Source organism: Fusarium redolens, assembly GCF_020744475.1.
Source record: "Fusarium redolens strain MPI-CAGE-AT-0023 chromosome Unknown BKA55scaffold_9, whole genome shotgun sequence".
In the NCBI taxonomy this organism is placed as follows: domain Eukaryota; kingdom Fungi; phylum Ascomycota; class Sordariomycetes; order Hypocreales; family Nectriaceae; genus Fusarium; species Fusarium redolens.
The window spans coordinates 1,470,507-1,481,929 of record NW_025763672.1 but is presented as its reverse complement, the minus strand read 5'-3'; positions in this window follow the sequence as shown (position 1 = coordinate 1,481,929).

Below are 11,423 nucleotides of genomic sequence, written 5' to 3'. Positions count from 1 at the left end.
ATTAGTTACAACTTTCTAGCTTTTGCTTCTCGTTGAGCACCGAGGGAGTGGTCCTTGTTAATCGGTGGAGGGTGCTCTTCAATTTTGATAGCGGGGGTGTAAGGCAAGATCAAGATGAACAAGGGCGGTCGAGGAAGACGCTGAATGGAGTGAGAGAGCCGCCGTAGTCAAGGCGGGCTCGCGCCGACTGGTTGGGTTAGATATCGGCTGTCCCGAAAGGACGGAATTAAGAGAGAAGGGCAACAAAGATAAACAACGAGCATGTCCATTGAAGCAGTAACAAGTTCTGTATCTGTACTTGAGCGAGGAGAAAGCAGGGACAAGGATGAAATCGAGAATGTTGGCCCAGAACAGAGGCTTACGCCTGAGACCAAAACTAAGACTCAGACGAAAGACAGAGATGTAGATGTAAATGCAGGTGTTAACGAACTTGACCTGGTACGATACCGGAGTATTGTCTTGTGAGTAAGGGCTCGCGCAATGGAACAACCCAGTCCAGTCCAGCCCAGCCTAAGCAAGCTAGACTAGGGCCCTGAGTGTATACTTCAGGGCTTGTGGAGATAGTCTTGGTGGCCCGTTATGAAGGTTGTCGAAGTGCTCAACACCCGGCCGAGGGGGGAGGGGTGCGACAAGGAAAACCCTGAGAACCCAGCAAACCTGACCCAACCAGCAACTTAGTGCCAACTTGCTTGGTAACCCTATGAAGGTGTAAGTGAAGAAGGACACCTGATTTACATATGTGCGTTCGTGGCCAAGGATCGTGGTAGTCAGCCAAACTGCAAAGCTCAGACCGGGGTATGGATATTGTTTAATTGTTAGTTGAGCAACATAAGAGTAATTGCGGAACTCGAAAGCACTTCTTGTAGAAACCCATGAGATGCTATGTCTAAAAAGCCCAGAAACACGACAGCTCACGACCAAGACAAGCCACTGTGAAGTCATTTGTGGAAGCTCAAAGAAATGATAGATTCTCAGTGACCATTGGGACAGGGTGAGTGGCTAGTCGATGAGAGTCGAGCGAGGGCAGAAAGGCATTGGCCAATTGATGGCCCATGGGTTACAGCAAGTGGGCTGAGTTGTAGTTAATTGATCGTGTCCTTCACGGCGCTCGTGCCAGTGAGCTTCAGACCCCAAGAATCCAAGCGTCACCTCATAGTAGTAGATCTGATCTGTCCGCCGTTGAATAGACATTCAACGTCGACGCTGTGCATCGTGTATCAGTCGTGCAAATACAGTGTAGTATGAGCTGGTCCATAGCTGGAAGTCGATTCATTAGGTCGATTGCACACGAATGTGCACAGGAAGGCCAGGGTGGAGCTCGTATGCGACTGGCTCACAAACTTGTCCTCTGTCCATGAACATGATTGATAGGGACGAATTCAGGTACCGAAAGCTCCAAGGCTCGCAAGCTTGACGGGCTGGCCGCAGTATGGGGGTGTTAATTACACTATCCCTTTGGGGTGTGGATGTTAGCGCTGGCTTTAGGCCATGTTGTTGGCGCTCATGGCTGGTGCTCTCAGTGGACTTAAGGTCCCCAGTGCAGTGCTTAAACTGAAGGCAAAGCCACATTGCGAAAATCGGTAGCGATTGTTTAGCCGGTGCTCCGAATTAACGAGGCCATTCATGATACCTGCGACTGCAATAGGTACTGAGGCCTGTTATCCTGGTACTGGGGTACGAACAAAACTCAGGGGCGCAGGGCCGAGGTTGCAACTAGGGGTTCCTGAAAACGGGGGTCAAGTAATAGATGGTGATGCAAGAAACAGTGGCCAAGCAAGATGAGATGCGGCTTGGGCCTGTATAAAATGGAGGTCGGGAGTTTTCCGCTCCATGCCTCGCTTATTAGTATCTCGTGAGGTTTGTCTTGAGCATAGTTGACGCTTTATTAACCCACTAGGCACTGTACCACCGTGACAGGAGAAGGGTAGAGCGCCGTTTGGGGTTTGGGGTGATGGCGATCCCAAGCGATATTGGCTCAGACAAGTTTAGCTTATTGTTCCGGCCAGCAACGTTCAACATCCATCAGCCCTCAAACCAGCCCCAGTGGCCTGGGATATCGGACCCTGGGGCATGGGGCTCCTGGCCCCCAGGCTAGTATCGCGAATCTAGCCAGACACAGCGACAGCAACGGGCGGCGCGGAAGACGAGATAAAGGTGGCTGGGTTCTCACAGGAACATGACATGGCCAAGGAGCCAGGAGCCAGGTGCCAGTTGCTAGGTGCTAGGTGCTAGGTGCTAGGTGCTTTCGTTGTACTGTAGTGGGTGGTCTTGGTCCCTGAAATAGAGACGATTTGGTGTAGATGTCTCTTCGTCAGTACTTACGTCACATTTCACGTCGTAGATAACTTACTTGTATGGTAGTGGAGGTTTTGTGATATCGCTGCGACAGGTAGAGGCCTCACTCATAGTTCGCCTCTTTCCCTTGGTGAAGCTTGTAGACAGGAACCAAGAGACAGGGGCCACTTGAGGAAAGCGCCTTCTGGTTGACACGGGGCCTTGTCATTGTTCTCTACAACAAGCAATTGCATCCATGGATGTTTTTTCCAGCTGGGTTTGCTAACCCAGTCACTTTTCGAGGTCGTGCTTACCTCCAACTTAGATTGGAAGGAACCTACCTACTAAGCTAACCAGCTCAACTCCAACCTCAAGGTGCCCTTATGGCCAGTGCCGATGGACTTTTCCTGACCTTTAATTGATATCTCAGTCTTTTCGTATGTTTCTACAAACATTCTTCTTCTATAATCTCCTAATAAAAATTGCATCGAAATACTGACGTTACAGCTTGCCGAGAAATCCAGGCGTGCAATGCCGTGAGATCTGGTGTCAGGGTGCAAGGTTTAACCCCAGTCAGTTGTGCCACATATTATCCCTGTCCTCTGGTTCTTCAACACTGCGTTTTCGACTCAAGACTCGCTCATGTCCAGGAGCCGGATCACAACCTGTTGAGCAACACAAGACGATACGCCGCATCGGCTCCCACTATCTTGTGGGGGCATCCTTTTCTTCTGCAACCGAGCACATGATCCAGGGGATTGTTGATGACGCATTGCAGGTTCCAAGACTCCGAGCCAGTCTTGTTAGGAACATCCCGAGTCGACAAGGTGGCAGCCCGGCCCGTGACGAGGGAAACTCAGATCTCACTATAAGGGGCTGTACAGACGTTCTACTCACAGGCGAATGCCTCGATGCTAGAGATATTGGCTCTCACAGGTTATCGAGATACGCTTGCTCCTATAAAGCGTCCGTTGGGCTCAATAAAGGGGCAATACAACATTCAGAGCAGGCTTTATAATGGTCGGACATGCTAACTCTGGCTTCATATCGTCTTCAGTGCAAACAACCCTTCAGGCTCTCTCTACTAGCAGATTTATTCCCCCCACTATGCAGCTGTCACTGCAAGGCGCGTAGTGTCAGGTTGGAAAGCTCTGGGCGGGCCTTCATTTTAATTAGCTACAGCGTGAAGAAACACGACAGAAACTTCCGAACCTGGTCTGCTGACAGGCCAAGTCGTCTGGTGTTCTCAACATCATGCCTTCTTTTCCAGCTGTTGCATGGAGTCGCTTCAAGACTGACTCGAAATGTGTGGCTTGGCGTCTAATCAAGTTTTCATGACGTTGCCGTTGACTACTGCAGCCTTTCACAAACGGCCGACTACTGGCTAGTGCGATCCCACCGACCACTCCGAGTTCCATCAGGTAGGTATTGCGTAGGAATATATCTGGACCCTGCACTGCACACACAACAAAAGGATCAGTCCGTACCATCTAGTGAATGCAACAGTACCATCGTGGACACTTACGCAGACAAATTTTCCGTCTTGGTGAGCGCTAGATCTTGAATCGTTGAGCTTGATTTGCGGTGGTAGCGGCCTATACAGATGTACACCCTTGTCACCCAAGCGGGCCAAGCATGGCATGCGCATGGCATACCGGATGAGCCATGTAGCTTATGGGCACCAGTGCATATTATCACATCTTGTCGACGTCTGCGGCCATGATTAAATCTCCGGTTCCAAGGGTGTTCTGCGCCGCCGCCGTCACTAATTTTCGACGTTGGTGTCGTGCCTCTACATCGGCACTCCTCCCCCGAGCGGCCGCTCCTCACTATCACCCCAGAAGGTCCCATCACGGCAATGCATGCTACAATTCATCAAAAATCATGGGGTGTAGCTCTTCTAATCGCCTCGGGTCATGTTCTCCTGGCTGTATGGCAGTGTACTTACTGGTTCTGATATCAACTGACTATGTTCGGGGAGATTCAAGCTTCAGGAAAATTTATACTTGGTGACAGGTCACTTGGCCTTGACTGCAGTAAGCGAGTCTATGTTGGGCCTAGTTGCGACCGTTAGGTCAGACCAGACTCTGGCCCAATGGCTAAAAATCCCCCGAGCCAAAGTCTGGCCCTGTCGGTTACCCCTAGTTTCTTGGTCATGACAACCATGGCTCCCTAGGCACAAGATGCAACGGCTAACTAAAATGGATGGAATTGAATGACAATACTACGGACATCGAAACTGGCCAATGGTCGTTACATGGCTGCGAGTCCAAAACTAGTCGTTGTTATATCCACTTGCACACGATCAGTACGAGATGTTCCTATCCGTGGTAATTAGTTGATCACATGCAGTCAATGTCTGACGTCTTCCTACTCAGCATGAGATGGACCAAAACAAAGCTGAAAACACATCGATTCGCAACAAGATGTGGGGGGAGGAAGGACAATCACAACGACTCTGGCAGTTCTTGTTCATCTCAGACCCCGAAAGTCGTGTGATCTATCATACAAGGTCTAGAAACGCTCACGAGGCAGGCCTCGGTTATAGGATGTCAAAATAAAACTTATTAAAGAGCCTCCTAAGCTCATGCTAATTTACCTAAGTCTTTTTGTCATTTGGGATCGAGGTCCTAAGTTTTCTTGCCTCCCCTAGGCAGGGATAGATACCTGGACCAAATTCCCACTTCTCTACTACATGCAGCAGACAGCTCGGGCATCGCCTGGCATCCATTACTATCATCGTATCTGGCTTGACTCTCGTGGCAAACACATCAGATGCCAGATATCCATCCTCTGGAGGTAGATGAGGAAGACAAAGCATGGTTGTAGTGATCGACTGTCCATTCTTGCAGCTTACTAGGGAAGTACCATGTGGTCCAGAACATGTTGGTGATGGCTTGTTGATTGTTAGACTGTGCCGTTGTGGTAAAACCACGAGGGCTACACTGCTCCAGGCACCCCTGGCAGCAACTTTTAATAAGCCACGAACCAAATGCTGGGATGTGGCTTCACGATGCAGGTGCATTTACAAGTCCATGATCCAGAACCGTTGGGCAATGACGAAGTTGGTTGGTGGACAAGGTTCAAACCACGACCGTCATATCTAGCCGTCAAATATTTCATCCAAAGCCCAACGCCATCGATTTTCCCCGTGAACATTTATTGGCTTGTCTAGAGATGATGGCAGGCGCTATGCCTCTGTTGGGAGCTTTCAAGCTCAGGTCAAGGCTGTTCCTCGTTTTTATCCCTATTTCTCCAGCCGCGCCGACAGAATGAATAACGGTCGACACTACTGGCAGCCCCCTGTTCAGCTGCTAAACCCCACGTCGGACCTGACGGGCATGGTGGTGTGGTATGTCGGCCAAGCCTTGAAAGAGCACCTAACCCTCTCGGTATGCTGGAGTCCAGGCCTCGCTATTGAGACATGGGAGGCTGCTAAAAGCCATGTTTTGCAGGCTTGATGGGACGAGTCAGGTCCTCACCGTAGGTCTGAACTGCAGAGAGGCTGAGAGTGTCTCACCCACACAACACCAGCCTTAGAAATGGGTAAGAGTTGGCCGATAGAATCAGGCAGGGTTTATTGGGTTTTCCAACAGACTTGTCCCTCTTTCAAATCACTGTATTTCGCTGTTGGCTTTGTACATATACTCAGCGCAATACATTGCTTAATTGCCAAGGCGGATTGGGCTCGATGCTTCGGCTCTGTTCCTGAAAGAAATCTCCGGGAAGGTTATTCGTATAGAAAAGTGGCACTACCGGCAGGATGGTTCGGTGTGGATATCGGCGGCGGCGGCGGCGGCGGACGCTGCTAAGCTAGCGAAGCGGTGGCCAAGCTATCGGGCAATTGTGCTGGCTGTGACGTTGGCATGCAGCAGTGCCGTTTCTTCTGACTCGGTTTGGCTTCGAGGTTAAGAGCGTTGATTGGACATGAAAGGTTATAGCACATTGGAAAGGGAGACCATTGCCTCGAATCCACGTTCTCGGTACAGAACATGGCGGTTCATCCCTTCAAGTTGCGACGCCCCCTACCGACGCAAAGGTTATCACATTTGACTAGCGATGCTTCCCGTGCGAATCTCAGACAGGAAAAGCAAGTCGGTGTGTGACCATTGGGACAGAGACAGAAGGAGGGACGCAATGCGATGCAAGGCAAGGCAAGGCAATGCAATGCAAGCTCTGTTTCTGTCCTTCGACTCTGGGAGTTTCATGACGCGGATGTTGTCGGACATGGTAGGCGTGTGTGGCACACCGGTTTAAGACACCTGCTGAAGAAATGCTCCTATCGTGGCAAAAATAAAAGGTCTGGAGCGTCCAGGGAAATACGGTTCAGCTCCCATTGAGCATGGGCACTTAATCTACCAAGCCATGTCTTTGGTGCTGCCCAATGAGTCGGAAGTCCACCACTATAGAACCAGAAAAGTTGCGAGATGAGGGCATTTCGATCAAGCAGGGCAGCTCCACCACGGAGGGACGACGAGACGGGCACCCCGTCATTGGATGATAGCTTGATTTATTATGTTCTTGACAGGGATCATATCCATTTTTCTGTGTGTGCAGCCCGCGATGCTACCCTACACTGCATTTGCTAGAGACAAATTCTCCTCGAGTCTCGGTGCGACAACCTGCACATCGAAAGAGGCGCCGGATGCGAGATGCGTGTGTAAACTTGACGGGTGCACAGCATGAGATCTGACGATCTCGTCAGAGCGACGAATCTCAAGGGGCAAATAAGAACCTCCGGAAAGGCGTGAGGCACCCAGGTATATACCGATCTGCAATTGAACGAATATAATCATAACTAGTGGTGACCTACACAGATCCATATTAAGATCACACAGATTGCGAAGCAGATAACGCTGGTGGATAATAACAAAAATAATATTATGGACAGGGATCAATGTGAATATCAGATAGAGCTGAAACTCGAGACAGATATTATCACAGTGCTGACCCGCTATAGCTTACCATTTTACTTCATGAGCTAACAGTCCTTACCTCACTCCCACAACCTACCGTAATAAAAGGAAGCTACTACCAAGCTACATAGTCCTTAGGGCAAGGTCGATACCAGGTAGGAGTTACCCTATGTACCTTTGCATTGCCAAGTGCTCTTGGTTCTTTCCCCCTGTATGAAAGCAGGAGTACCTTAGCTTGTCCGAGAAGGAGCAGACGGGAGGAGCCAATACAATGGATATCAAATACGAGGCAGGTGGGGGTCCAGGCCTTCCATGCTGTAATTACCAACACAGAGCGCTCTCTTTTTGCTCTTCCATCACCATCAGAATGTCTGTTCAATTGGATCATGCCAACTACATCATTTACCAACCGTAGACGGAGAGATACCATACGAACGGTACCTGAGGACACAGAACCAGCCGTATGGACAGTTTAGCGTCTGATCGGATCGGCAGTGCCAAAGAAAAACGGCTTGCGACCTTGCAGATAATCCATCCATCCACCCGCCCGCTTGCCTGATCAGGCGGGGAAATGTGAAAACGCGCCTTGCATCACTCGGCGACAGCAGGGAACCCTAACCCAGAACTAAATCACCAAAGAGCCATGAGCCTGACCATTCGTTGACTCCTTCAAAGGTACACACTGTATGTATACGTCCGCACCTAATAATTCAGCCTACCAAGCCAACGATCAGGTTCAGCAACGTGCGGAAATTAGCAAGCGCCAGCAATGGTGAAGCACCAGCCACCACCACAGTCTGATCCTTGCTCACGATGATGGCACTGCAGATCATGTATCGGACAGTATCATCGTTCGTACGGCTGCTACCACTAGGGTCCTTTATTTCAGAATGCCGTGAAGCGGAGATTTAGCACGAGACCAAGCGTTAACCATTGTCTTCTTTCAGCCAGCCAATGCCGCTCCCAAAAAGCCTACAATGCCGTGCCTGCTCACCCCCAAGGTTCTCAACTTGACTCTGAGAATTTTCCGACATCCTTGAGGCCGCAACCAGCCAACCACAACCTGTTCAAACCACTTCGTTGTGGCGTTCAGCCAAAGGCAGACATGGGGATTTAACAGCGATGGCACAGTCCTCATGCTGGCTCTCCCGATTTTAGGGTATCTACCAGGATAAGGCAAGGTCAGTCCCTGCAATGGTACGCGCCTCTTGGGAAGGAAGCTCGTGGACACTTCGGGTAGGGGATGGACACATGGCAGTGGACCCCCGTCCGTCTCTCCACATGAGCATGCAAACCAACCTCATCAGCGGCCCTAATCACAGTGCAGTAGTTACAGGACAGGGCAGTTACAACATTGACCACACTCGAAGGCAGACTTTTACTGCAGCGATTGCAGGACCAGGAGACGTCACTTGCCATCGAATTACCCTCTTCGGCCGGCCGCAGTATGCCAAACTATGGACCTGCTACTTATGGGCCTGAGCCACGGGCTTGATAACCATCAAAGTCTATCTCCAACGCCTTCGATACGGCACAAAAAAGTAACTTTCATGCAGCTCGTGGGAGCGCTATTGCGGCTGTAGCCAAGCATGATATCGTCCATCGTACGACTCCAAGAGTCGCGACCACAGTCTGTTTTGCCTAAGGATTCAAGACACTGCAGCTCAACGAGAGCTGTTGTGGCTTTTTTCACACACCTGCTTCTATTGGTCCCCCATCCCCGCAGAACAGTAGCTAATTACTGTGCTGTAAACACCATCAGTGTCATGAGCCATTCCATATATAGGATTCGTCTATTTTCATCTCAGTTACGCTTGAAACCCTCAGTCCAGATTCGATTATGTGCCCAGCAGCTTGAGCGGGCCCCTCCCCCTGGCACGGCCCTTTGTCACTTTGGGCAGAGCCGAGCACATTATGAGAATGAAGTTCCTGCGGGCTGGCAGCCAGCTACTGTTCGATCATCTGGGGGTGCCATTCATCTCACCAGACCCTGCCTACCAGGATCTGGGCTTCTTGAGAGACGACTAGCATGAGGACAACATAATTGACAGGCTCAAAATGTTCTTCGTCGGCTTCGACATTCCTTAACCACGATGCGATGTTTATCAGTTTCAACAAGGCTTGCTGAAGATGGGACTTTTCTTGAACAGAGTGTTCGGCCCGCTGTCAGCCTTGACCACGACGGCTGGTGCCGTCGTGCTCTGATAGGGGCAGCGCTAGTTTTGCGTAGGTTTCTGCGGCTGGTTTGGTCTGCTGCATGAAGCCTTGAAGAACATGATATGACAACACGATGTCACGGGTTATTATGAACCCTGGGGATCAAGCTTCAAATTTAGACTAGACTGGCACTATCTCATCTCTGTTAGCCCTTCAGGTCGCCAATGCCGTACGTCACCTCGCACAGACAGTACTCTGTTGCGCCAGCCAGATGCCTACCCATGTTGTTGACACCCTGTGGAATCGATAGCTTGTGAGCGGTGGAGAGGATGACCCATGAGAAGGCATCACAACATGGATAATGTCATCCAATATCCACTGAGCAATGGCAAGATACCAGCAGTAAGACATGGCAGGATTCAAGGTGCTCAGCTCCCTCTGGGATCGACAGGATGTCCAGCCTGTCTTGAGCATCTCTTGACACCTCAACTTATCAGCGTCTCATACTCACCCCTAATGAGACTAAACAGGCGCAAATATTCCTACCCGTTTCGAGAACGGTACCTTGTTTTGAGTGGAAATTCGATGATGACTTGATGCAGATTTGTAATTTCGCAGGATAGAACCCTCTGAAGGATGCATGCCTTTCGGCACCCAAGAAATGCAATTGCACATAGTGCCAAACTAGGGGTTGTTGAGCTTGCCCAGCCAACGGTTTTGTAACATGCTAGGCCACTTTCTATCAATCTCAGGCGACGCATACTGAACCACAGAGGGAGGATTCCCGAGACAAGTATTGTACAACACAGGGAACTTGATGACCACGAGCCCGGAGGCCTGGGACGCGACCGTGTGCTTGCAGGTTGTACCAACCCATTACACGCGGGTGACTGCCTCCTTGGTTTCTCATCTGCTCACATCGGCATTGAATTTCACTGTGGCAGACATAACCAAGACAACATTGAGGCGGTGGTTAATGGCAAGCCGTTGCAAGACCCTCGATGTGGAGCATCTCGTACAACACTTTGCGGTACCGTCTCCATCTCTTGAGCTTTTCGGCTGATCTCAGGACTCGCAAAGATGGCCACGCGAATTTGATTTCTCGTACAGGCCCACTACCGCGTGCTGAAGTGTTGAGGTGGCTTATTGTCTCAGAGAGTATTGCCGGTACCTGGTTTCGTAGCTGGGAGCTCATGCATCATAATCAATCTAAGGGCATGTGCTGCGAGATGAAAAAGAATACCAGCCTATTGCCTTTGTCTCCGATATAGGCCATCTCGCAGTTATTGCTCATCAAAGACATTTAGGAACCAGAAAGGGGCTACGGTATTGGCAGCCGAAAGGATACGCACCTGTCTTGCATTCGAACCTGTGTTTTAGATTTCTTCTTGACTATGATCTGATTTTCGAGAAGAACTTAGGCAGACTGGGTATCGTGTATCGTCTCGTTGGATTATCTACGGCGCCACCCAAGTGAGGGGCCGTCATGCCGCTATCGAATCTCCTAACGACATGGAAAAAGCAAATAAGCCCACTCCTGTTCGCGGACCCCGAGGCCATGATACATATTCATCATAGATTGAGAACAGGACTGTGATCAAGAGGATTAACCCCGTAAGCCGGAGAATGAAAGAGTGCTTGAAGCTTGAAGTTGAAGGCATTGGCCGAACAAGTACAGAGTACCAATATGGGGATAGCTTCAGCCGGCACTGGTGTCGAAGATCGGCTGCCTGGCCGACAATGGAGTAGGGTTTACAATAACGAGGCGCCAGGCTCAGCTCAATTTTAGTGTCAAGAGGTCGATCTTGTGCCTCTGAATTTGGACTCACAAACTCCCTTCAGCTTGCCGTCAGTTCGAGAATGTGGCGTAAAGGCTTGCTTCTCTAGATGTCTCTCCCTCCCTTTAGTCACCGAGGGCTTGGGCAGCTAGGGCAGCCATGTGCCAAAGTTGCCACGATGAGCTATGAGCCAGCCACAGAGAGATAGCTGCATACATTTTAATTAGGCGAAGGCTTCACATTCGGAGCCAAGCTTTAAGCTACTTGCCAGCTTGTCTCTCTGACCCTAGTTGTCATC